The 27,240-nt window shown below is 38.8% G+C and overlaps 1 protein-coding gene across 3 annotated transcripts in view; it reads left to right on the top strand.

Annotated features, from left to right (window-relative positions):
* Positions 1 to 27,240, top strand: part of MEIS1 (Meis homeobox 1) — a 265,720-nt gene that overhangs the window by 179,681 nt on the left and 58,799 nt on the right. Inside the window, exons 13-14 of one of the 3 annotated variants that reach the window (XR_008650622.2) lie at positions 19,046 to 19,142; positions 26,007 to 26,085. The gene's annotated coding sequence lies outside the window, so the exon portion shown is untranslated. Of the gene's footprint in view, positions 1 to 19,045; positions 19,143 to 26,006; positions 26,086 to 27,240 lie in introns of those variants that run through there. The other 2 variants (XR_010115681.1, XM_063617909.1) reach the window with 2 other exon arrangements.

The raw sequence follows: 27,240 nt of genomic DNA, 5'->3' as shown, positions 1-27,240 counted from the left end.
TTTCCTTCTAACAGTCAGGCTCCTCACCTGCAGATCTGCTGGAGTCTGCTAGAGGTCCACTCCAGACCCTGTTTGCCAGGGTATCACTAGCAGAGGCTGCAGAACAGCAAATATTGCAGAACAGCAAATATTGCTGCCTAATCCTTCCTCTGGAAGCTTCGTCCCAGAGGAGCACCCACCTGTATGAGTTGTCAGTCAGCCCCTACTGGGAGGTGTCTCCCAGTTAGGCTACATGGGGGTCAGGGACACACTTGAGGAGGCAGTCTGTCTGTTCTCCGAGCTCAAACACCATGCTAGGGGAACCACTGCTCTCTTTAGAGCTGTCAGACAGCGATGTTTAAGTCTGCAGAGGTTTCTGCTGCCTTTTGTTCAGCTATGCCCTGCCCCCAGAAGTGGAGTCTATAGAGGCGGGAGGCCTTGCTGAGCTGAGATGGGCTCTGCCCAGTTTGAGCTTTCCTGGCTGCTTTGTTTACCTACTCAAGCCTCAGCAGTGGTGGACGCCCCTCCCCCTGCCAGGCTGCTGCCTCACAGGTTGATCTCAGACTGCTGTGCTAGCAGTGAGCCAGGCTCTGTGGGTGTGGGACCTGCCAAGCCAGGCATGGGATATAATCTCCTGGTGTGCCGTTTGCTAAGACCATTGAAAAAGTGCAATGGGCGGGAATGTCCCATTTTTCCAGGTACTGTCTGTCATGGCTTCCCTTGGCTAGGAAAGGGAAATCCCCTGACCCCTTATGCTTCCCGGGTGAAGCGATGCCCCGCCCTGCTTTGGCTAGCCCTCCATGGATTGCACCCACTGTCCAACAAGTCCCAGTGAGATGAACCAGGTACCTCAGTTGGAAATTCAGAAATCACCTGTCTTCTGCATCAATCACACTGGCAGCAGCAGACCAGAGCTCTTCCTATTCAGCCACCTTGGAATGGAACCTGAAAACTGCTTTGTTAATATGCTTTCTTCACCTCCAGATTTCTCCCAAAATGAACTCCCATAGACCTCATAATGTGAAGATACAAACCTCTATGAGGAAAAATCAGCAGATACAACAAATAGGAGATTTTTTATGTAATGAAATGGCCCCCAAACTGGATATTATAGAATGATGTAAATGAGATTATGTATTCAATATGTTAATTAATTAAGGAAAAAAGAAAGAACAGAAATCACAAAGAAACATTAGAAAATCATGGAAAAAGTAGAGCTCTATTTATAAAATAGCAAAATAGAAGATATAGAAATAAAAAAATCATTGAAATTAAAAAATGTAAATACATTATTAATTTATGCTAATTTAAATGTTAGACAAATAGAATAATAAGACAGAAATGTATCCAAGCATGTATAAAGATTTATTGTTTGACAGATCAATGAAGAAAATGATTGAGTATTTAGCAATTACCACTGTGTCAAATGATAGCCATCTGGAAAGAAGAAAACTGGATTTCTGCTTTATACCAAATAAAAAATCAAAGTTGAGATAGATTAAAGATCTAAAAAACACCCATATTTTCAACATCTTTGGGAAAATTATAGGAAAATATGATGTCAGGGTGTACAATAACTTTATAAGTAGTCACAAATAAAATAGTATCCTGCAAAAGAAAGAATTTAGACCCCTACCTCACATCATATACAAAATTAACTAAAAAATGGATCAAAGGCCTAAATATAAAAACCTCAAACTATAAAATCCTTAGAAGAAAAAAAGTGTAGATCTTTATCAACTTGGATTAGGCAATGGTTTCTTAGCTATGACAGAAAAAGGATAAACAACAAAATAAATGGATAAATTGTACTTTATCAAACTTAAAAATATTTATGTTTCAAAGGATACCATCAAGAAGGTGAAAAGAAAACCTAAAAACTGTGAAAAATACTTACAAACATATATCTAACAAAGTAGCTGTATCCAGAGTATATAATGAACACTTAGAAATAAACAATAAAAAGACAACCCAATTAAAAATGGGCAAATGATTTCACTAGACATTTATCCAAAGAAGATATACAAGTGACCAATAGGCTCATGAAAGGATATTCAACATTGATAGAGAAATGCAAATCAAAGTCATAATAAGATACCATAACATTTTACACCCACTAGGATGGCTATAATAAAAAAGATGGACTGTTGGAGTTTTGAGGAGTATGTGAAAAAATTTGAACACTCGTACCTGAATAGTGGAAATGTAAAATGCTCCAGCCGCTTTGGAAAACAGTCTGGTACTTCCTGAAAATTTTAAATACAGAGTTTTCTTTTATATATATATATATATATATATATTTATTATACTTTAAGTTCTAGGGTACATGTGCACAATGTGCAGGTTTGTTACATATGTATGCATGTGCCATGTTGGTGTGCTGCACCCATTAACTCGTCATTTACATTAGGTATATCTCCTAATGCTATCCCTCCCCCTGCCCCCACCCCACAACAAGCCCCAGTGTGTGATGTTCCCCTTCCTGTGTCCATGTGTTCTCATTGTTCAATTCTCACCTATGAGTGAGAACATGTGGTGTTTGGATTTTTGTCCTTGTGATAGTTTGCTGAGAATGATGGTTTCCAGCTTCATCCATGTCCCTACAAAGGACATGAACTCATCCTTTTTTATGGCTGCATAGAATTCCATGGTGTATATGTGCCACATTTTCTTAATCCAGTCTATCATTGTTGGACATTTGGGTTTGTTCCAAGTGTTTGCTATTGTGAATAGTGCCACAATAAACATATGTGTGCATGTGTCTTTATAGCAGCATGATTTATGATCCTTTGCATATATACCCAGTAATGGGATGGCTGGGTCAAATGGTATTTTTAGTTCTAGAACCCTGAGGAATCACCACACTGACTTCCACAATGGTTGAACTAGTTTACAGTCCCACCAACAGAGTAAAAATGTTCCTATTTCTCCACATCCTCTCCAGCACCTGTTGTTTCCTGACTTTTTAATGATTGCCATTCTAACTGGTGATGATGAGCATTGTTTCATTTGTCTGTTGGCTCCATAAATGTCGTCTTTTGAGAAGTGTCTGTTCATATCCTTTGCCCACTTGTTGATGGGGTTGTTTTTTTCTTGTAAATTTGCTTGAGTTCTTTGTAGATTCTGGATATTAGCCCTTTGTCAGATGAGTAGATTGCAAAAATTTTCTCCCATTCTGTAGGTTGCCTTTTCACTCTGATGGTAGTTTCTTTTGCTGTGCAGAAGCTCTTTAGCTTAATTAGATCCCATTTGTCAATTTTGGCTTTCATTGCCATTGCTTTTAGTATTTTAGACATGAAGTCTTTGCCCATGCCTATGCCCAGGTTTTCTTCTAGGGTTTTTATGGTTTTAGGTCTAACATTTAAGTCTTTTATCCAGCTTGAATTAATTTTTGAATAAGGTGTAAGGAAGGGATCCAGTTTTAGCTTTCTACATACGGCTAGCCGGTTTTCCCAGCACCATTTGTTAAATAGGGAATCCTTTCCCCATTTCTTGTTTTTATCAGGTTTGTCAAAGATCAGATAGTTGTAGATGTGTGGTATTTAGATACAGAGTTTTCATATGATCCAGGAATTCTACTCCTAGGCAGAGTCTCAAGGTAATTGAAAATGTATGTCCACCTAAAACTTGTAGTGAATGTTCATACTGGTGTTAATTATCATAGCCCCAAAGTGGAAACAACCCAAATTTCCATCAGTTGATGAGTGGATTAACAAAATATGGTATATCCATGCAATGGAATATTATTTGGCCATAAAAAGGAAGTACAGCTACATGTTATAGCATGCATGAACGTTGAAGCCATTATACTTAGTGAAGGAAGCCATCACATAAAGTCACATATTGTAAGATTTCATTTATATACAACATCCAAAATGGGTAAATCCATAGGGACAGTAGTAGATTCATGGTTGCCAAGGGCTGGTGTTGGGCAAAATGGGAAGTGATTGCTAATGGGTATGAGACTTTTTTGGGGGGTAGTGATAAAAATGTTCTGAAATTAAATAGTGGTGATAATTGCACAACTTTAAATATACTAAAAACATGGAATTGCATACTTTCAAAGGATAAGTTTTATGTTATGTGAATTCCATCTGAATTTTAAAAAGAAGAGAAAAAGTAAAAAGATTGATTAACTCGATGTTGAAATTTAAAACAGTTTTATGAAAGAGCATATATAACTAGTTGTGTATCATTATCCAGGATATACAAATGACTCCTAAAAATAAATGAAGCAAAGGCAAAATTTCCACCAAATAATATGCAAACATATGCATATGCAAATAATATGCAAACATATGTCTAGCCAGTTTTCCCAGCACCATTTATTAAATAGGGAATCCTTTCCCCATTTCTTTTTTTTGTCAGGTTTGTCAAAGATCAGAGAGTTGTGGATATGTGGCATTATTTCTGAGGGCTCTGTTCTGTTCCATTGGCCGATATCTCTGTTTTGGTACCAGTACCATGCTGTTTTGGTTACTGTAGCCTTGTAGTATAGTTTGAAGTCAGGTAGCGTGATGCCTCCAGCTTTGTTCTTTTGGCTTAGGATTGACTTGGCAATGTGGGATCTTTTTTGGTTCCATATGAACTTTAAAGTAGTTTTTTCCAATTCTGTGAAGAAAGTCATTGGTAGTTGATGGGGATGGCATTGAATCTATAAATTACCTTGGGCAGTATGGCCATTTTCATGATGTTGATTCTTCCAACCCATGAGCATGGAATGTTCTTCCATTTGTTTGTATCCTCTTTTACTTCATTGAGCAGTGGTTTGTAGTTCTCCTTGAAGAGGTCCTTCACATCCCTTGTAAGTTGGATTCCTAGGTATTTTATTCTCTTTGAAGCAATTGTGAATGGGAGTTCACTGATGATTTGGCTCTCTGTGTGTCTGTTATTGGTGTATAAGAATGCTTGTGATTTTTGCACATTGATTTTGTATGCTGAGACTTTGCTGAGGTTGCTTATCAGCTTAAGGAGATTTTGGGCTGAGATGATGGGGTTTTCTAGATATAAAATCATGTCATCTCCAAACAGGGACAATTTGACTTCCTCTTTTCCTAATTGAATGCCATTTATTTCCTTCTCCTGCCTGATTGCCTTGGACAGAACTTCCAACACTATGTTGTATTGGAGTGGTGAGAGAGGGCATCCCTGTCTTATGCCAGTTTTCAAAGGGAATGCTTCCAGTTTTTGTCCATTCAGTATGATGTTGGCTGTGGGTTTGTCATAGATAGCTCTTATTATTTTGAGATACGTCCCATCAATACCCAATTTATTGAGAGTTTTTAGCATGAAGAGTTGTTGAATTTTGTCAAAGGCCTTTTCTGCATCTATTGAGATAATCATGTGGTTTTTTTCTTTGGTTCCGTTTATATGCTGGATTACGTTTATTGATTTTCGTATGTTGAACCAGCTTTGCATCCTGGGGATGAAGCCCAGTTGATCATGGTGGATAAGCTTTTTGATGTGCTGCTGGATTCGGTTTGCCAGTATTTTATTGAGGATTTTTGCATCGATGTTCATCAGGGATATTGGTCTAAAATTCTCTTTTTTTGTTGTGTCTCTGCCAGGCTTTGGTATCAGGATGATGCTGGCCTCATAAAATGAGTTAGGGAGTATTCCCTCTTTTTCTATTGAGTGGAATAATTTCAGAAGGAATGGTACCAGTTCCTCCTTATACCTCTGGTAGAATTCGGCTGTGAATCCATCTGGTGCTGGACTTTTTCTGGTTGGTAAGCTATTAATTATTGCCTCAATTTCAGAGCCTGTTATTGGTCTATTCAGAGATTCAACTTCTTCCTGGTTTAGTCTTGGGAGGGTGTATTTGTCGAGGAATTTATCCATTTCTTCTAGATTTTCTAGTTTATTTGCATAGAGGTGTTTATAGTATTCTCTGATGGTAGTTTGTATTTCTGTGGGATTGGTGGTGATATCCCCTTTATCATTTTTTATTGCATCTATTTGATTCTTCTCTCTTTTCTTCTTTATTAGTCTTTCTAGTGGTCTATCAATTTTGTTGATCTTTTCAAAATACCAGCTCCTAGATTCATTAATTTTTTGAAGGGTTCTTTGTGTCTCTATTTCCTTCACTTCTGCTCTGACCCTAGTTATTTCTTGCCTTCTGCTAGCTTTTGAATGTGTTTGCTCTTGCTTCTCTAGTTCTTTTAATTGTGATGTTAGGGTGCCAATTTTAGATCTTTCCTGCTTTCTCTTGTGGGCATTTAATGCTATAAATTTCCCTCTACACACTGCTTTGAATGTGTCCCAGAGATTCTGGTATGTTGTGTCTTTGTTCTCATTGGTTTCAAAGAACATTTTTATGTCTGCCTTCATTTCATGATGTACCCAGTAGTCATTCAGGAGCAGGTTGTTCAGTTCCCATGTAGTTGAGCAGTTTTGAGTGAGTTTCTTAATCCTGAGTTCTAATTTGATTGCACTGTGGTCTGAGAAACAGTTTGTTATAATTTCTGTTGTTTTACATTTGTTGAGGAGAGCTTTACTTCCAACTATGTGGTCAATTTTTGTCCATATATCTACCAGTACGTTGCTGTTTTGGTTACTGTAGGCTTGTAGTATAGTTTGAATCAGATAGCGTGATGCCTCCAGCTTTGTTCTCTTTGCTTAGGATTGTCTTGGCTCTACGGGCTCTTTTTTGGTTCCATATGAAATTAAAGTATTTTTTCTAATTCTGTGAAGAAAGTCAATGGTAGCTTGATGGGAATGGTATTGAATCTCTAAATTACTTTGGGCAGTATGGCCATTTTCATGATATTGGTTCTTCTTATCCGTGAGCATGGAATGTTTTTCCATTTGTTTGTGTTCTTTCTTATTTCCTTGAGTAGTGGTTTGTAGTTCTCCTTGAAGAGGTCCTCCACATCCCTTTAAGTTGTATTCCTAGGTATTTTATTATCTTTGTAGCAATGGTGAATCAGAGTTCACTCATGATTTGGCTCTGTTTGTTTATTATTAATTTATAGGAATGATTGTGATTTTTGCACATTGATTTTGTATCCTGAGACTTTGCTGAAGTTTAAGGAGTTTTTGGGCTGAGACAAGGGGGTTTTCTAAATATACAATAATGTCCTCTGCAAACAGAGATAATTTGACTTATCTTCCTGTTTGAACACCCTTTATTTCTTTCTCTTACCTGATTGCCCTGGCCAGAACTTCCAATACTATGTTGAATAGGAGTGGTGAGAGAGGCCATCTTTTCTTGTGCGGGTTTTCAAAGGGAATGTTTTCAGCTTTTCCCATTCAGTATGTTATTGACTGTGGGTTTGTCATAAATAGCTCTTATTATTTTGAGATACATTCCATCAATACCAAGTTTATTGAGTGTTTGGAACATGAAGGGATGTTGAATTTTTATCAAAGGACTTTTCTGCATCTATTGAGATAATCATGTGGTTTGTGTCACTGGTTCTGTTTATGTGATGGATTACATTTATTGATTTGCATATGTTGAAACAGCTTTGCATCCCATGGATGATGCCGACTTGATCATAGTGGATAAGCTTTTTAATATGCCGCTGGATTTGGTTTGCCAGTATTTTATTGAGGATTTTCACGTCGATATTCATCAGGGATATTTGCCTGAAATTTTCTTTTTTTGTTGTGTCTCTGCTAGGTTTTGGTATCAGGATGATGCTGGCCTCCTAAAATGAGTTAGGGAGGAGCCCTCTTTTTCTATTGTTTGGAATAGTTTTAGAAGGAATTGTACCAGCTCCTCTTTGTACCTGTGGTAGAATTTGGCTGTGAATCCATCTGGTCCTTGGCTTTTTTGGTTGGTCGGTATTAATTACTGCCTCAATTTCAGAACTTGTTATTGGTCTATTCAGTGATTCACCTTCTTTGTGGTTTAGTCTTGGGAGGGTGTATGTGTCCAGGAATTTATCCATTTTTTTCCAGATTTTCTAGTTTATTTGTGTAGAGCTGTTTATAGTATTCTCTGATGGTAGTTTGCATTTCTTTGGGATCAGTAGTGATATCCCCTTTATCATTTTTTATTGTGTCTATTTAATTCTTCTTTCTTTTCTTCTTTATTAGTCTGGCTAGCGGTCTATCTATTTTGTTAATCTTTTCAAAAAACCAGCTCATGAATTCATTGATTTTTTTTCAAAGGGTTTATTTTTGTGTGTGTCTATCTCCTTCAGTTCTGCTCTGATCTTAGTTATTTCTTGTCTTTTGCTAGCTTTTGGGTTTGTTTGCTCTTGTTTCTCTAGTTCTTTTAATTGTGATGTTAGGGTGTTGATTATAGATCTTTTCTGCTTTCTCCTGTGGGCACTTAGTGCTATAAATTTACCTCTACACACTGCTGTAGCTGTGTCCCAGAGATTCTGGTATATTGCGTCTTTGTTCTCATTGGTTTCAAAGAATGTATTTATTTCTGCCTTGCAGGTTGTTGAGTTTCCTTGTAGCTGTGTGGCTTTGAGTGAGTTTCTGACTCCTGAGTTCTAATTTGATTGCACTGTGGTCTGAGAGACTATTTGTTATGATTTCTGTTCTTTTGCATTTGCAGAGGAATGTTTTACTTCCAATCATGTGGTCAATTTTAGAATAAGTGCTACGTGGTGCTGAGAAGAATGTATATTCTGTTCACTTGTGGTGGAGAGTTCTGTAGATGTCTATTAGGTCCACTTGGTTGAGAGCTGAGTTCAAGTCCTGAATATCCTTGTTAATTTTCTGTCTCGTTGATCTGTCTAATATTGACAGTGGGGTGTTAAATTTTCCCACGATTATTGTGTGGGAGTCTAAGTCTCTTTGTAGGTCTCTAGGAACTTGCTTTATGAATCTGGTGCTCCCGTATTGGGTGCATATATATTAAGGATAGTTAACTCTTCTTGTTGCACTGATCCCTTTACCATTATGTAATGCTCTTCCTTGTCTTTTTAAATCTTTGTTGGTTTGAAGTCTCTTTTAGCAGAGACTAGGATTGCAACCCCTGCTTTATTATTATTATTATTATACTTTAAGTTTTAGGGTACACGTGCACAATGTGCAGGTTTGTTACATATGTATACATGTGCCATGTTGGTGTGCTGCACCCATTAACTCGTCATTTAGCATTAGGTATATCTCCTAATGCTCTCTCTGCCCCCTCCCCCCACCCCACAACAGTCCCTGGAGTGTGATGTTCCCCTTCCTGTGTCCATGTGTTCTCATTGTTCAGTTCCCACCTATGAGTGAGAACATGCGGTGTTTGGTTTTTTGTCCTTGAGATAGTTTACTGAGAATGATGTTTTCCAGTTTCATCCATGTCCCTACAAAGGACTTGAACTCATCCTTTTTTATGGCTGCATAGTATTCCATGGTGTATATGTGCCACATTTTCTTAATCCAGTCTATTGTTGTAGGACATTTGGGTTGGTTCCCAGTCTTTGCTATTGTGAATAGTGCCGCAATAAACATACGTGTGCATGTGTCTTTATAGCAGCATGATTTATAGTCCTTTGGGTATATACCCAGTAATGGGATGGCTGGATCAAATGGTATTTCTAGTTCTAGATCCCTGAGGAATCACCACACTGACTACCACAATGGTTGAACTAGTTTACAGTCCCACCAACAGTGTAAAAGTGTTCCTATTTCTCCACATCCTCTCCAGCACCTGTTGTTTCCTGATTTTTTAATGATTGCCATTCTAATTGGTGTGAGATGGTATCTCATTGTGGTTTTGATTTGCATTACTCTGATGGCCAGTGATGATAAGCATTTTTTCATGTGTTTTTTGGCTGCATAAATGTCTTCTTTTGAGAAGTGTCTGTTCATGTCCTTCGCCCACTTTTTGATGGGGTTGTTTGTTTTTTTCTTGTAAATTTGTTTGAGTTCAGTGTAGATTCTGGATATTAGCCCTTTTTCAGATGAGTAGGTTGCAAGAATTTTCTCCCATTCTGTAGGCTGCCTGTTCACTCTGATGGTAGTTTCTTTTGCTGTGCAGAAAATCTTTAGTTTAATTAGATCCCATTTGTCAATTTTGGCTTTTGTTGCCATTGCTTTTGGTGTTTTAGACATGAAGTCCTTGCCCCTTGCCCATGCCTATGTCCTGAATGGTAATGCCTAAGTTTTCTCCTAGGGTTTTTATGGTTTTAGGTCCAACATGTAAGTCTTTAATCCATCTTGAATTAATTTTTGTATAAGGTGTAAGGAAGGGATCCATTTTCAGCTTTCTACATATGGCTAGCCAGTTTTCCCAGCACCATTTATTAAATAGGGAATCCTTTCCCCATTTCTTGTTTTTATCAGGTTTGTCAAGGATCAGATAGTTGTAGATATGTGGCGTTATTTCTGAGGGCTCTGTTCTGTTCCATTGGCCGATATCTCTGTTTTGGTACCAGTACCATGCTCTTTTGGTTACTGTAGACTTGTGGTATAGTTTGAAGTCAGGTAGTGTGATGCCTCTAGCTTTGTTCTTTTGGCTTAGGATTGACTTGGTAATGCGGGCTCTTTTTTGGTTCCATATGAATGTTAAAGTAGTTTTTTCCAATTCTGTGAAGAAAGTCATTGGTAGCTTGATGGGGATGGCATTGAATCTATAAATTACCTTGGGCAGTATGGCCATTTTCATGATATTGATTCTTCCAACCCATGAATGGAATGTTCTTCCATTTGTTTGTATCCTCTTTTATTTCATTGAGCAGTGGTTTGTAGTTCTCCTTGAAGAGGTCCTTCACATCCCTTGTAAGTTGGATTCCTAGGTATTTTATTCTCTTTGAAGCAATTGTGAATGGGAGTTCACTCATGATTTGGCTCTCTGTGTGTCTGTTATTGGTGTATTAGAATGCTTGTGATTTTTGCACATTGATTTTGTATGCTGAGACTTTGCTGAAGTTGCTAATCAGCTTAAGGAGATTTTGGGCTGAGACAATGGGGTTTTCTAGATATACAATCATGTCATCTGCAAACAGGGACAATTTGACTTTCTCTTTTCCTAATTGAATACCCTTTATTTCCTTCTCCTGCCTAGTTGCCCGGGCCAAAACTTCCATCACTATCTTGAATAGGAGTGGTGAGAGAGGGCATCCCTGTCTTGTGCCAGTTTTCAAAGGGAATGCTTCCAGTTTTTGCCCATTCAGTATGATATTGGCTATGGGTTTGTCATAGATAGCTCTTATTATTTTGAGATACATCCCATCAATACTTAATTTATAGAGAGTTTTTAGCATGAATGGTTGTTGAGTTTTGTCAAAGGCCTTTTCCACATCTATTGAGATAATGATGTGGTTTTTGTCTTTGGTTCTGTTTATATGCTAGATTACATTTATTGATTTGTGTATGTTGAACCAGCCTTGCATCCCAGGGATGAAGCCCCCTTGATCATGGTGGATATCTGCTGGATTCGGTTTGCCAGTATTTTATTGAGGATTTTTGCATCAATGTTCATCAAAGATATTGGTCTGAAATTCTCTTTATTGTTTGTGTCTCTGCCAGGCTTTGGAATCAGGATGATGCTGGCCTCATAAAATGAGTTAGGGAGGATTCCCTGTTTTTCTATTGATTGGAATAGTTTCAGAAGGAATGGTACCAGTTCCTCCTTGTACCTCTGGTAGAATTTGGCTGTGAATCCATCTGGTCCTGGACTCTTTTTGGTTGGTAAGCTATTGATTATTGACACAATTTCAGAGCCTGTTATTGGTCTGTTCAGCGATTCAACTTCTTCCTGGTTTAGTCTTGGGAGGGTGTATGTGTCGAGGAATTTATCCATTTCTTCTAGATTTCTAGTTATTTGTGTAGAGGTGTTTGTAGTACTCTCTGATGGTAGATTGTATTTCTGTGGGATCGGTGGTGATATCCCCTTTTTCATTTTTTATTGCATCTATTTGATTCTTCTCTCTTTTCTTCTTTATTAGTCTTGCTAGCGGTCTATCAATTTTGTTGATCTTTTCAAAAAACCAGCTCCTGGATTCATTAATTTTTTGAAGGGTTTTTTGTGTCTCTATTTCCTTCAGTTTTGCTCTGATTTTAGTTATTTCTTGCCTTCTGCTAGCTTTTAAATGTGTTTGCCTTGCTTTTCTAGTTCTTTTAATTGTGATGTTAGGGTGTCAATTTTGGATATTTCCTGCTTCCTCTCGTGGGCATTTAGTGCTATAAATTTCCCTCTACACACTGCTTTGAATGTGTCCCAGAGATTCTGGTATGTTGTGTCTTTGTTCTCATTGGTTTCAAAGAACATCATTATTTCTGCCTTCATTTTGTTATGTACCCAGTAGTCATTCAGGAGCAGGTTGTTCAGTATCCATGTAGTTGAGTGGTTTTGAGTGAGTTTCTTAATCCTGAGTTCTAGTTTGATTGCACTGTGGTCTAAGAAACAGTTTGTTATAATTTCTGTTGTTTTACATTTGCTGAGGAGAGCTTTACTTCCAACTATGTGGTAAATTTTGGAATAGGTGTGGTGTGGTGCTGAAGAAAATGTATATTCTGTTGATTTGGGGTGGAGAGTTCTGTAGATGTCTATTAGGTCTGCTTGGTGCAGAGCTCAGTTCAATTCCTTGGTATCCTTGATATCTTTCTGTCTCGTTGATCTGTCTAATGTTGACAGTGGGGTGTTAAAGTCTCCATTATTGTGTGGGAGTCTAAGTCTCTTTGGAGGTCACTCAGGACTTGCTTTATGAATCTGGGTGCTCCTGTATTGGCTGCATATATATTTAGTATAGTTAGCTCTTCTTGTTGAATTGATCCCTTTACCATTCTGTAATGGCCTTCTTTGTCTCTTTTGATCTTTGTTGGTTTAAAGTCTGTTTTATCAGAGACTAGGATTGCAACCCTTGCCTTTTTTTGTTTTCCATTTGCTTGGTAGATCTTCCTCCATCCTTTTATTTTGAGCCTATGTGTGTCTCTGCACATGAGATGGGTTTCCTGAATACAGCACACTGATGAGTCTTGACTCTTTATCCAATTTGCCAGTCTGTGTCTTTTAATTGGAGTATTTAGTCCATTTACATTTAAAGTTAATTTTGTTATATGAGAATTTGATCCTGTCATTGTGATGTTAGCTGGTTATTTTGCTCGTTAGTTGATGCAGTTTCTTCCTAGCCTCGATTATCTTTACAATTTGGCATGATTTTGCAGTGACTGGTAACGGTTGTTCCTTTCCATGTTTAGTGCTGCCTTCAGGAGCTCTTTTAGGGAAGGCCTGGTGGTGACAAAATCTCTCAGCCTTTGCTTGTCTGTAAAGTATTTTATTTCTCCTTCGCTTATGAAGCTTAGTTTGGCTGGATATGAAATTCTGGGTTGAAAATTCTTTTTTTTAAGAATGTTGAATATCGGCCCCCACTTTCTTCTGGCTTGTACAATTTCTGCCGAGAGATCCACTGTTAGTCTGATGGGCTTCCCTTTGTGGGTAATTTCATGCACGTCCATGTGAAGGGACCACCAAACAGGCTGTGTGTGAGCAACATGGCTGTTTATTTCACCTGGGTGCAGGCGGGCTGAGTCTGAAAAGAGAGTCAGCAAAGGATGGTGGATTATCATTAGTTCTTATAGGTTTTGGGATAGGCAGTGGAGTTAGGAGCAATGTTTTGGGGGGCAGGGGGTGGATCTCTCAAAGTACATTCTCAAGGGTAGGGAGAATTACAAAGTACCTTCTTAAGGGTGGGGGAGATTACAAAGTACATTGATCAGTTAGGGTGGGGCAGTAACAAATCACAATGGTGGAATGTCATCAGTTAAGGCTATTTTTACTTCTTTTGTGGAGCTTCAGTTACTTCAGGCCATCTGGATGTATACGTGCAAGTCATAGGAGATGCGATGGTTTGGCTTGGGCTCAGGGGCCTGACAGGTAACCCGACCTTTCTCTCTGGCTGCTCTTAACATTTTTTCCTTCATTTCAGCTTTGGTGAATCTGACAATTATGTGTCTTGGAGTTGCTCTTCTCAAGGAGTATCTTTGTGGCATTCTCTGTATTTCCTGAATCTGAATGTTGGCCTGCCTTGCTAGATTGGGGAAGTTCTCCTGGATAATATCCTGCAGAGTGTTTTCCAACTTGGTTCCATTCTCCCCGTCACTTTCAGGTACACCAATCAGATGTAGATTTGGTCTTTTCACATAGTCCCATATTTCTTGGATGCTTTGTTTTTTTCTTTTTATTCTTTTTTCTCTAAACTTCCCTTCTCACTTCATTTCATTCATTTCATCTTCCATCACTGATACTCTTTCTTCCAGTTGATCGAATTGGCTCCTGAGGCTTCTGCATTCTTCACATAGTTCTCGAGCCTTGGCTTTCAGCTCCATCAGCTCCTTTAAGCACTTCTCTGTATTGGTTAGTCTAGTTATACATTCATCTAAATTTTTTTCAAAGTTTTTAACTTCTTTGCCTTTGGTTTGAATTTCCTCCTGTAGCTCAGAGTAGTTTGATCGTCTGAAGCCTTCTTCTCTCAACTCGTCAAAGTCATTCTCTGTCCAGCTTTGTTCCGTTGCTTGTGAGAAACTGCGTTCCTTTGGAGGAGGAGAGGTGCTCTGCTTTTTAGAATTTCCAGTTTTTCTGCTCTGTTTTTTCCCCATCTTTGTGGTTTTATCTACTTTTGGTCTTTGATGATGGTGATGTACAGATGGGTTTTTGGTGTGGATGTCCTTTCTGTTTGTTAGTTCTCCGTCTACCAGATAGGACCCTCAGCTGCAGGTCTGTTGGAGTTTGCTAGAGGTCCACTCCAGACCCTGTTTCCCTGTGTCTCAGCAGCGGAGGCTGCAGAACAGCAGATTTTTGTGAATCGTGAATGCTGCTGCCTGATCGTTCCTCTGGAAGTTTTGTCTCAGAGGAGTACCCAGCCGTGTGAGGTGTCAGTCTGCCCCTACTTGGGGGTGCCTCCCAGTTAGGCTGCTCGGGGGTCAGGGGTCAGGGACCCACTTGAGGAGGCAGTCTGCCCATTCTCAGATCTCCAGCTGTGTGTGCTAGGAGAACCACTACTCTCTTCAAAGCTGTCAGACAGGGACATTTAAGTCTGCAGAGGTTACTGCTGTCTCTTTGTTTGTCTGTGCCCTGCCCCCAGAGGTGGAGTCTACAGAGGCAGGCAGTCCTCTTTGAGCTGTGGTGGGCTCCACCCAGTTCGAGCTTCCTGGCTGCTTTGTTTACTTAAGCAAGCCTGGGCAATGGAGGGCGCCCCTCCCCCCACCTTGCTGCCCCCTTGCAGTTTGATCTCAGACTGCTATGCTAGCAATCAGTGAGACTCCATGGGTGTAGGACCCTCCGAGCCAGGTGCAGCATATAATCTCCTGGTGTGCCATTTTTTAAGCCTGTTGGAAAAGCACAGTATTAGGGTGGGAGTGACCTGATTTTCCAGGTGCCGTCTGTCACCCCTTGCTTTGACTAGGAAAGGGAACTCCCTGACCCCTTGCACTTCTAGAGTGAGGCAATGCCTCACCCTACTTTGGCTCATGCACGGTGCACTGCACCCACTGTCCTGCGCCCACTGTCTGGCACTCCCTAGTGAGATGAACCTGGTACCTCAGATGGAAATGCAGAAATCACCCGTCTTCTGTGTCGCTCATGCTGGGGGCTGTAGACTGAAGCTGTTCCTATTCGGCCATCTTGGCTACCTCCCTCCCCCTGCTTTTTTTTTACTTTCCATTTGCTGGGTAAATCTTCCTCCGTTCCTTTGTTTTGAGCCTATATTCATCTTTGCTTGTAAGATGGGTCTCCTGAATACAGCACACTGATGGGTCTTGACTCTTTATCCAATTTGCCAGTCTGTGTCTTTTAATTGGAGCATTTAGCCTGTTTATATTTAAGGTTAATATTGTTATGTGTGAATTTGTTCTTGTCATTATGATGCTAGCTGGTTATTTTGCCCATTAGTAGATGCAGGTTCTTCATAGTGTCAATGGTCTTTACAATTTGGTATGTTTTTGCAGTGGCTGGTACTGGTGTTTCCTTTCCATATTTTGTGCTTCCTTCAGGAACTCTTGTAAGGCAGGCCTGGTGGTGACAAAATCACCAGCATTTGCTTGTCTGTAAAGGATTTTATTTCTTCTTTGCTTTTGAAGCTTAGTTTGGCTGGATATGAAATTCTGGGTTGAAAATTCTTTCCTTTAAGAATGTTGAATATTGGCCCCCACTCTCTTCTGGCTTGTAAGCTTTCTGCAGAAAGATCTGCTGTTAGTCTGATGGGCTTCCCTTTGTGGGTAACCCTACCTTTCTCTCTGGTTGCCCTTAACATTTTTTTCTTCATTTCAACCTTGGTGTATCTGGTGATTATGTGTCTTGGGGTTGCTCTTCTCAAAGAGTATCTTTGTGGTGTTCTCTGTATTTCCTGAATTTGAATTGTTGGACTGTCTTGCTAGGTTGGGGAAGTTCTCCTGGATAATATCCTGAAGTGTATTCCAACTTGGTTCCATTCTCCTTGTCACTTTCAAGTACACCAATAAAATGTAGGTTTGGTCTCTTCACAAGTCCTGTATTTCTTGGAGGCTTTGTTTGTTCCTTTTCATTCTTTTTTCTCTAGTCTTATCTTCATGGTTTATTTCATTAAATTGATCTTCAATCTCTGAAATCCTTTCTTTCACTTGATCAGTTTGGCTATTGATACTTGTGTATGCTTCCCGAAGTTCTCGTGCTGTGTTTTTCAGCTCCATCAGGTCATTTGTGTTCTTCTCTAAACTGGTTATTCTAGTTACTAGTTCCTGTAACCTTTTATCATGGTTCTTAGCTTCCTTGCACTTGGTTATAACATGCTCCTTTATCTCAGAGGAGTTTATTATTACCCACCTTCTGAAGCCTACTTCTGTCCATTTGTCAAACTCATTCTTCATCCTGTTTTGTTCCTTTGCTGGTGAGAAGTTGTGATTTTTTTGGAGGAGAAGGGGTACTCTGGTTTTTGGAATTTTCAGCCTTTTGAGCTGGTTTTTCCTCATTTTTGTGGATTTATCTCCCTTTCATCTTTGATGTTGGTGACCTTCAGATGGGGTTTTTGAGTGAGGGTTCTTTTTGTTGATATTGATGCTATTGCTTTCTCTTTGTTAGTTTTCCTTCTAACAGTGAGGCCCCTCTTCTGCAGGTCTGCTGGAGGTCCACTCCAGACCCTGTTTGTGTGGGTATCACCAGCGGAGGCTGCAGAACAGCAAAGATTGCTGCCTGCTCCTTCTTCTGGAAGGTTCATCCCAGAGAGGCACCTGCCAGATGCCAGCCAGAGCTCTCCTGTATGAGGTATCTGTTGACTTTTACTGAGAGTTGTCTCTCTGTCAGAAGGCATGGGGGCCAGGGATCCACTTGAGGAGGCAGTCTGTCCCTTAGCAGAGCTCAAGTGCTGTGCTGGGAGATCCTCTGCTCTCTTTAGAGCCAGCAGGCAAGAATGTTTAAGTCTGCTGATGCTGCATTCACTGCCACCCTTCCCCCAGGTTCTCTGTCCCAGGGAGGTGGGAGTTTTATCTATAAGCCCCTGACTGGGGCTGCTGCCTTTCTTTCAGAGATTCCCTGCCCAAAGAGGAGGAATCTAGAGAGGCAGTCTGGCTACAGTGGCTTTGCTGAGCTGCAGTGCACTTCACCAAGTTCTAACTTCCCAGTGGCTTTGTTTACACAGTGAGGGGAAAAATGCCTACTGAAGCCTGAGTAATGGCAGACACCCCTCTCCCCACCAAGCTCAAGCAGGTCAACTTCAGACTGCTGAGCTGGCAGTGAGAATTTCAAGCCAGTGGATCTTAGCTTGTTGGGCACCATGGGGGTGGAATCTGCTGAGCAAGACCACTCAGCTCCCTGGTTTCAGCCCCCTTTCCAGGGGAGCAAATGGTTCTGTCTCACTGGTGTTTCAGGCACCATTGGGGTATGAAAAAAAACTCCTGCAGCTAGCTCGGTGTCTTCCCAAATGGCTGGTCAGTTTTCTGCTTGAAACCCAAGGCCCTGGTGGCATAGGCACCTGAGGAAATCTCCTGGTTTGATGGTTGCAAAGACTGATGGAAAAGCGTAGTATCTGGGCCTGAATGCATCGTTCCTCATGGCACAGTCCCTCAAGGCTTCCCTTGGCAAGGGGAGGGAGTTCCCCAACCCCTTGTGCTTCCCAGGTGAGGCCATGCCCCACCCTGCTTCGGCTTGCCCTCCGTGGGCTGCACCCACTGTCCAACCAGTCCCAATGAGATGAACTGGGTACCTCAGTTGGAAATGTAGAAATCACCCGCCTTCTCTGTTGGTCTTGCTGGGAACTGCAGACCAGAGCTGTTCCTATTTGGCCATCTTGCCTGGAAGCCAAACCTTCTTTTTTTAATTTAACTTATTTTAAGTTCAGGGGTACATATGCAGGTTTGTTATAGAGGTAAACTTGTGTCATGATTATTTCATTACCCAGGTAGTAAGCCTAGTACCTATTAGTTATTTTCCCTGATCCTCTCCCTCCTCCTAACCCTCTACCCTCCAACAGGCCCCATTGTGTGTTGTTCCCCTTTATGTGAATAAAAGGACACTTCTATTGCATTTTATTTCTTTTGAAAGGTCAAAAGAGGACGGGCACTGTGGCACACACCTGTAATTCCAGCACTTTGGGAGGTTGAGGTGGGCAGATCCCTTGAGCCCAGAAGGTCAAGACCAGCCTAGGCAACATGGTGAAACCCTTTCTATACAAAAAAATACCAAAACTAGTGGGGCATGATGTTGCATGCCGGTAGTCCAAGCTACTTGGGAGGCTGAGGTGGGAGAATCACTTGAGCCTGGGTAGGTTGAGGCTATAGTGAGCCATGATTGTACCACTGCATTCCAGCCTGGGTGACAGAGTGAGACCCTCTTTAACGGCAAGACCCAATTTCAAAAAAAGTAAAAAAAAAAAGCCAGAAGAAAGTATAGCATAATAAAAATAATTGTTACATTTGGTAATTATCAAATATGGTGTTTTAAATATTATTCTCTATTGTCAACATGACAGCTAAACATGGTGTCATGCTTATATTTATGTAATAATAATAATGTAATAACTTTTGTCACAGATGTACCCAATGTTTGCCTTTTTTTGTTGTTATCGTTAAATTGCCTGTTTGAATCCTTTGCCTATATTTCTATTAGTATGACTGATGTATCAGTTGGGAATTGTGTTTGGCTGTGAATAACACAAGCCTGGAAACAGTGGATTAAATAAACACTTTTATTTTTTTCTCTCAGAATGAAAAGTCCAAAAGTCAAAAACCTAGGACTGGTACAGTGTCTCCATGATGCCAGTAGAGAAATGGACTCGTATCTTTCCACTAAGCCACCCCTGGTATGTGCTTTTCACCCTTGGGATATGACTGCTTTGCTTCCAGAATTGAGTCCGTGTTTCAGGCAGGAAGAAATGAAAGAGCCAAGGACGAAATGTCCATTCCAGCCAAGTCTGCCCTCTCCTTCCCTTCCCATACAGCCACATATTTTAAAGAGCCTTCCTGGAAGTCCCATCAAAAACTCTCTGCTCCCTTTTTTTTCAGTTGCCAGAACTAGGTCAGATGATGACTTGTATCCAGGAATTCAGCAGTGTTTGTTTAATCTTTTCCCCAAACTGGGGTTAAGTAGACAGGAATAAGGATGGATACTGGGAAGAGACCAGTAGGCTTTCGTAGCTGGCAAACAATGATAACAATAGTGATGATGATCATAATAAAAATCATCATAGTTACCATTTATTATGTGCTCTGTGCCAGGTGTGTAAGCTTTGTACATTTTCCTTGCTTAATCTCCCAAATCCTTAAAGTACTTGTGTTGGCACCCATTTAGAACTGAGGAGATTGAGACTCATTAATGTGGAGTAACATGTTGAAAGTCATTCGGGGGGCAATGCAGACTTGAATCCAGTCCTATTTGACTATGAAGATTGTCTGGGACTGTACTGGCTTTAGCAGTGAAAGTCTCACATTCTAGGACACCTGTCAGTCATGGAACAGTGTGGCAGGGGTCACCCACTGAAGCTCAAACAGTATTAGGGTATGAGTTCAATTAAGGTTTTTTGAATGGTTAATTTAATAAGTATTATTTGTCATTTCTTATAAGTTTAAAGACTTGCAATACATTAAGAATACAACCTTTAAGTTGTATGTATTTTCTTTTGCTTTATAGCTTTTATGACTCTTTGATATACAGATATTTAAAAATTTTATGCATCAAATATATTTTTCTTTATAATTTTTTGCTTTGCTTTTATGTTTAGATATTCTTTCCCATGCTATTGACTGAAAGTTATCTGCATTTTCTTCTGGTCCTTTTATAATCTACTTTGCAATTCAAAGTGTAAAATGGGGATATGCGGGAATGGGCAAGACTTGCATGCACATGTTCCATCTCCAGGTTTGGGTGAGTGTTTCAAAACTGTATGCTTGTATGTTTGAAATGTTCATCTCAGGAACTGATTTAAAATCCATAACTTAAAGGAATGAAAACTCTTTCCAATGCATTTCCAATGTGCAGTGCACATGTATCTGATCTGCAATCGGCAAATGTCAAAATGTGTCAGCTCATTTCATATTCTTTTAAGCTATCCTTTGATTAAGGGAGTGCTGTATCAACTTATGTGAGCCTGCAGTCAAATCTACCTTCAAATTATTAGCACCTGGTGAGAAATGTCCTTCCCATTCTAAACACTAGTTCATCATGTCTTATTTGTAATTCATTTGATGATTTTGATATAACATTATAAATATTATACGTGACTAAGCCTTTACACTGAAGCTTTGTTCTTGTAAAAATGGCAGAAACTGTGAACTGCATACTCTGTCTCTGATACAGATGTGTAGATCTAGACTAAGCAGGTGTGATGCTAGGCTGAGTAAATCACCAGTTCCAAATGTTTTTATGTTGGGAAACATGATCTTGTACTACTGAGTCTAACTTAGTTTTCTAGCCCATGGAGTGGGAAAATGTTTGTGAATCCACTGTTATTGACAAATAATTATTAGAAAAGAAAATTAATACTCTAGTCCAAGTGTTGGCAAACTTTTTGTAAAGGGCCAGATGATAGCTATTTTAGGTTTTGCTGGCCATAAGATTTTGATTGCAACCACTCAACTCTTCCTTTGTAGCAGCAGTAGACAATACATAAACAAATGGGCTTGGCTGTGCTCCAGTAAAACTTTATTTACAAAAACAGGTGGTCTACATGGTTCGGTCTGCAGACTGTATTTTGCCAACTACTGTGTAGTCAAATAATTGCTTCTTTCACAATTCTTTCTTTTTTTTCAGAATTGTTTGAAAACTATGTATTAGATTCCTCATTGTTAAATAAAAGCTGTTTATTATTTCAAAGGTGGGAATTTGTTGCTATCCTGGAAAATATTAAACAAGTTCTCCTATAATTGATACTTTAAGACTTTGACTTGAATGTCTTAAAGTTAAATTGGAAAGTCCTTTGAAAATTATTTGAAGGGAAGTATCATGGCGTAAACATTTCAGAATTGTTTGTTAGGAATAGGTTGTGCCAATTGCAAATGAAAAGTTAGTTTCTCAAAGCTTCTTTCATATTAGTGGCCCATAGCTTTCTTCCTAAACAAATCTTTCTATCTTCTGCCAAAAAGCAGGATATAGCTCTTAGTTTCAGTGGGGTCCATGCTTAAAGGCAGGAAAGCATATGGGTGCCATACATTTGTTAGTATTTGTCTCTACAAAATCACAAAAATTGAACACTCCAGAGCTCTAAATTACAAATTTGGATGGTCTGCCTTATTGCAGATCATAAAGGCAGCATGTGCAAGATTCATCATCAATAGCATTGCTTCATGCTTTAGTAAATCAGAATGACTGACTGGAACTTTAACATCTTTTTTTGATGGATTCTCTCATGGTATAGACTGTAACCTGTGTGTCAATCTCTAACTGGATATCATTAATCACATTTCAAAGCTAAATACAATTGGGGGATGTAAGTTTTATATTTATGTGCCAAAATATGTACATTTTTAAGGGTAGGCAATATACAAACATACATGTATATATGAACAAACAATATTTATATATATAATGTTTAATAATCAGCCTCCCATGGGCCCTGAATATCCATGAATTTTTATTTATGCAAAATTTTAATGCTATTAGTGCTGAAAAGAGGTTGGAATTCATGTTTTGAAAGACTTCACCGTCTATGATAAGGCTTTTGTTGTTCTTGTATTTTTTGTTTGTTTTTATAGTCTTGGCAGACACTTGTTTATTGTTTGGTGGTTGGCTTATTTTTGGAAGCACTCTCAAAACAATCGGAGATAATATATTACAAATAAAGTGGAAGTTCAAGCTGGAGATTTTTATCTTTGTTCAAAAATAAGATGTAATGTTATAGTAATAGGACTTTTTCCTGTTTTATAATGTAACTTTAAAAATTTATAGCACTAAATGTCCACAGGAGAAAGCAGGAAAGATCTAAAATCAACACCCTAACATCACAATTAAAAGAACTAGAGAAGCAAGAGCAAACAAACCCAAAAGCTAGCAGAAGGCAAGAAATAACTAAGATCAGAGCAGAACTGAAGGAGATAGACACAAAAAAACCCTTCAAAAAATCAATGAATTCAGGAGCTGGTTTTTTGAAAGATTAACAGAATAGGTAGACCGCTAGCCAGACTAATAAAGAAGAAAAGAGAGAAGAATCAAATAGACACAATAAAAAATGTTAAAGGGGATATCACCACTGATCCCACAGAAATACGAACTACCATCAGGTGTGTATATACTATACACACCTTTATGCAAATAAACTAGAAAACCTAGAAGAAATGAATACATTCCTGGACACATACACCCTCCCAAGACTAAACCAGAAAGAAGGCGAATCCCTGAATAGACCAATAACAAGTTCTGAAATTGAGGCAGTAATTAATATGTACCAACCAAAAAAAGCCCAGGACCAGATGGATTCACAGCCAAATTCTACCACAGGTACAAAGAGGAGCTGGTACCATTCCTTCTGAAACTGTTCCAAATAATAGAAAAAGAGGGCTCCTCCCTAACTCATTTTAGGAGGCCAGCATCATCCTGATACCAAAACCCAGCAGAGACAAAAAAAAAAAAAAAAAAAATAGAAAATTTCAGGGCCGATATCCTTGATGAACATCAACGAGAAAATCCTCAATAAAATACTGGCCAACTGAATCCAGCAGCACATCAAAAAGCCTATCCACCAGGACTTTTTAAGTGCTTTAGGCAGTGGAAGGGTCACTGAAATATGTATCGCCTCCTAACATTAATTTTTGAAGAAGAACTTTCATTTGAGTATGGAAGCTAAGGTCTGTTTTGAAAGTCTCATTACTCTGTATTCATATCTTGTAAAAATACACTTACACACTTCCTTAGAAATGTAATTTGGACAAAAATTACATTTCCAAAAAGAATATTTCCAAATAATCAAGTTTATTTTTAGTAATAAACTAAGTTTATCAGTAAAACTAAGGGGCTGAAATTTAGCCAAACATAATAAATATATAAAAACAATAAAATAGATAGTATTATCAACAGGATTTATAATTTTTGTTTTTCAAGATATCCATGGATACTTTGCTGCTAATTTCTCAGACCAGTGCAACACTATACGATTTGATAATGGGAGTTTCCCTCCCAAGTACCTGTAACTTCTGCAGTATTATCTTTGTGGGTGGTATGCTGGGATGTTCTGAAAAGTCATTCTTTATTCCTCACATAATGGAACCAAGTTCTGGAAGAGAGCAAGAAGAGCATAGTCAGGAAAGAGAGAAGAAGCATTCAAAAAAACACCACATGGGGTTTAAAAATTTTATAATAGATTTAACCTGAGGAAGATAAAGTCTTGTATTGACAAATAAATAGAAGCAACCGCAACTATGTTTGAACGGAGACTATGGTGCATAATTTTCTTTGCTCCATTTATTTTTCTCTCTTAAAATACATGTGTGCTCCTTCATACAAAAATTTATTGTTAATTTTCCAATTGCAAAAGTACTTAATAAAGAGCACTTTGAAAACAAAGTAAAACAGTAAGAATTACCTATCACTGATGACCTAGAGATGTGCTTTTTTCTCAAAATAATTTTAAAAATAGTTTTATCTAGCTCATTTTTTAAATCTTAAAACAATGCATATTTATTGCAAAATAATTCAGAAAACATACATTAAAAAGATATCATCTTTCGTACTACTGCCAAAAGTTGCTGAAGCTTGTTTTACAGGGCACTTGAAAGAAGGTATTTATAAGCCAGGTGCGGTGGTGCACGCCTGTTATCCGAGCATTTTGGAAAGCAAAGGTGGGCAGATCACCTAAGGTCAGGAGCTCAAGACCAGCTTGGCCAACATGGTGAAACCCTGTCTTTACTAAAAATAAAAAAATTATCTGGGCGTGGTGGCGGGAGCCTGTAATCCCAGCAACTTGGGAGGCCGAGGCTGGAGAATCACTTGAGCCCGGGAGGTGGAGGTTGCAGTGAGAAGAGATTGAACCACTGCACTCCAGCCTAGGTGACAGAGTGAGGCTCCATCTGAAAAAAAAAAAAAGGAAGGTATTTATGCTAAAATAGGTTTAGGAAATTGAGGGTTAAATGCACATAAACATGTTTTCTTTTATTACAGGACTTCTCAGAGACTTTAATATGCTGATGTGTACTATGATATTCACAGAAGGGAGGTAAAATGTAGAGTTTCCCAAACTTATTTGATGAGAGAAGCTTTATTTCAATAGACTAGTTTTTCTTAGAACACACTATGGTATACAGTGTTCTTTCCACACACACAAACATACACACACACACACACACACACACACACACAGAGGCATACTCAAACAATCTTTATTTACTTATTACTAGGTGATTAATAATTGGATAATGAACTTAATATATCATGGTCATCTATTCACATTAATAAATGATCCACATCATCATTTTAATGGCTGACAAGTATACCAGTGTTTTCATGCATCCTAATTTTTCAAAACAACTCCTTATTGATGTACATTTAAGCTGTTTCCATTTTTTTTGCATTTGCAAATCATGCTGAATCAATACCTTTGTACGTTTCTGTATATTTGTTCAATAATTTCTTTAGGATATACTCCTAACAAAGAGACAGTATGGGCCTTTTCATCTTATCTGTATTCCCAGATTAGTTTCTTTGCCTAGGAATATGACAGTTTTTAATACAATTAGGATAGTTTTTCATAATTAGGATAAGGAATTGTCCACTCATGAAGTATGAATAGGATCAGAGTAAGCTATCAGAAAAATAGTTTCTTAAATACTTGCAATTATTCACAAGAAAGATATGTATTTATGAAGGAGTAATTATTAACATTTTTTAGGATGGAAGCTTAATACAAATGATGTAAAAAATTAGAAACCAAATTCCAAAAATATTATTCTCTCCCCTTCCTTCTAGAGAATAAAAAAGGTTAAAAGGAACAATACCTTCTGAATTTTAAGTGAAAAAGAAACACATTTTAAGTCCAAGTTAAGATTGTAGAAATAGACCCCTATTGATTTGTCTCTTCTTATTAATTAAAACCTGAAATACCCTATCCAGTGTTTTATTATGACTACATTCTATCAAAAATCCCATAAGTTATTCCATTGGAGTTTACATAGGCTGAGATCTCATCCTGCTTTGAATAAAAAGTCAGAAAGCAAATCTGTTTGATCAGATTTGCTCCGAGTATTGGAGTCTACGCTGAAGCTTTTGAACAATTATATACAGGACTGAGCAAAGGCTATTGTTTGCTTATGTGGTACATTGGAATCGCGAATGTTAATGTTATCCCCAAGAACACTTTTTAATTTATATCAAAATTGTATGAACAGGGTCACCAGTGCTAAATGGGATGTCAATGACCTATGAAGATCAGAAAGTAAACAAAGATCTTAAAATAAGCATGTAACCTGAACACCTCAAGAATTGTTGCATATTGAAAGGCATTTGTTTACATAAAGAAAGGGAAAATTACTTAGTGCTAATTCAGTTTGTGGCAGGTTCCTTCTTTCTCAATCCATCAGCAAAATGGTGATGGACAAAAGTTTCGCCCTGTCTATTTTAAAGGGCTGTGGAGAAAACCAACATGAACCAATGGTTCATTCACGTCCTTTGAAATTGTGGGCATTCAGAAGCCTACCTACTTCCTTTATGGGCTATTTAACTTCAGGCCAATTTCTTTTTTCAGGATGAGCATCATTGAGGAAAGAGGATAGCCAGGAAACTTGAGTAAGATTAAAGGAGTAAGATACAGCCGGCAGGAAGAGGTAGGTAGATTCACTGAGGACATGTTCAGGGATTTCTTTGAAGCCCAAACTCCCAACTTTAAAAGGAATTCCAGCCAGATGGAGAACAAATGGGAACATGTTTTGGGGTGGGTGAGCCACATGTTTTGGTTTCAGGGGTGAAGGGTTGATGGGTCCAAAAAACGTTTGTGTAAAAAGAGGAGAATGAATTAAGAAAAAGAAACACTATTTTTTATTGTGACTTATTAGATACATACAATTATGGATCTGAAACTGAGGCAAATAAAAAATTCACCAAAATATTGGCATCCTCCCTTATCCTTGAGTATAAATTCCAAGAACCTCAGTGGACTTCTGAAACCGCAGGTGGTGCCAAACCTGGTTGCTGCCAATTGAAACACGTTTCTGTTCATTTCTTCCACAAAGTTAATGCCTTTTCTATCTTAATTATTTATCACTCACTGTAGCCTTAACATTTGTAGCTAAGGTGTGACAGTAAAACTGGCACGAATTTGTTTTTCCTTCTTCACAATTTAATGGATAGAAGACTTATTCTTACCGTAGATCTTAGCATCCTCAGCATACGATTTTTTTATTCTTTCCTTATTAAGTCCAGAACTTTCATCTTTTCACTTAAAGGAAGTAGTTTATACCTTCTTTTTGGTGTATTCGAATGGCTAGCATCGTTACTCTTGCCTTTTGGAGCCATTATTAAGTAAAAGAAGGGTTGCTTAAACACAGCACTGGGATCCTGCAAGAGTCCATTTGATAACCGTGCCAGTTACTATTAATAAGTGACTGACTGGAGGGTAGTGTAGACAGCCTTCCAAGCCACCAAGGACGTGATTCCAGAGGCAGTGTAGCCTAGCGACTATGGTTCTGTGGTCATATTGCCTAGATTTGGATCCAGGCTCTTCGAGTTACACAGCGTGACTCTCAGGAGGTAATTTGACCTCTCTGTGCCTGACTTTCCTTGTCACTAAAATGAAAGTAATAATAGTTTCCACCTGCTAGGTTAGTTGTGAAGAGTAAATGAGCTATTAGGTGCAATGTGCTTAGAACAGTGCTTGACACATGTCGTAAGTCCTCAGTGAATGTTAGTCATTTGTTTGAACATTTAAAGACCCACTAAGCTGGATACACTTCTTCTTGTTCTCCCTCCCTTCCCTCCGTCCC

The sequence above is a fragment of the Symphalangus syndactylus genome, chromosome 14 (assembly GCF_028878055.3).
Source record: "Symphalangus syndactylus isolate Jambi chromosome 14, NHGRI_mSymSyn1-v2.1_pri, whole genome shotgun sequence".
Taxonomy (NCBI): Eukaryota; Metazoa; Chordata; class Mammalia; order Primates; family Hylobatidae; genus Symphalangus; species Symphalangus syndactylus.
The sequence above is the reverse complement of the archived record's forward strand: the minus strand, read 5'-3'. Positions and strand labels throughout refer to the sequence as shown.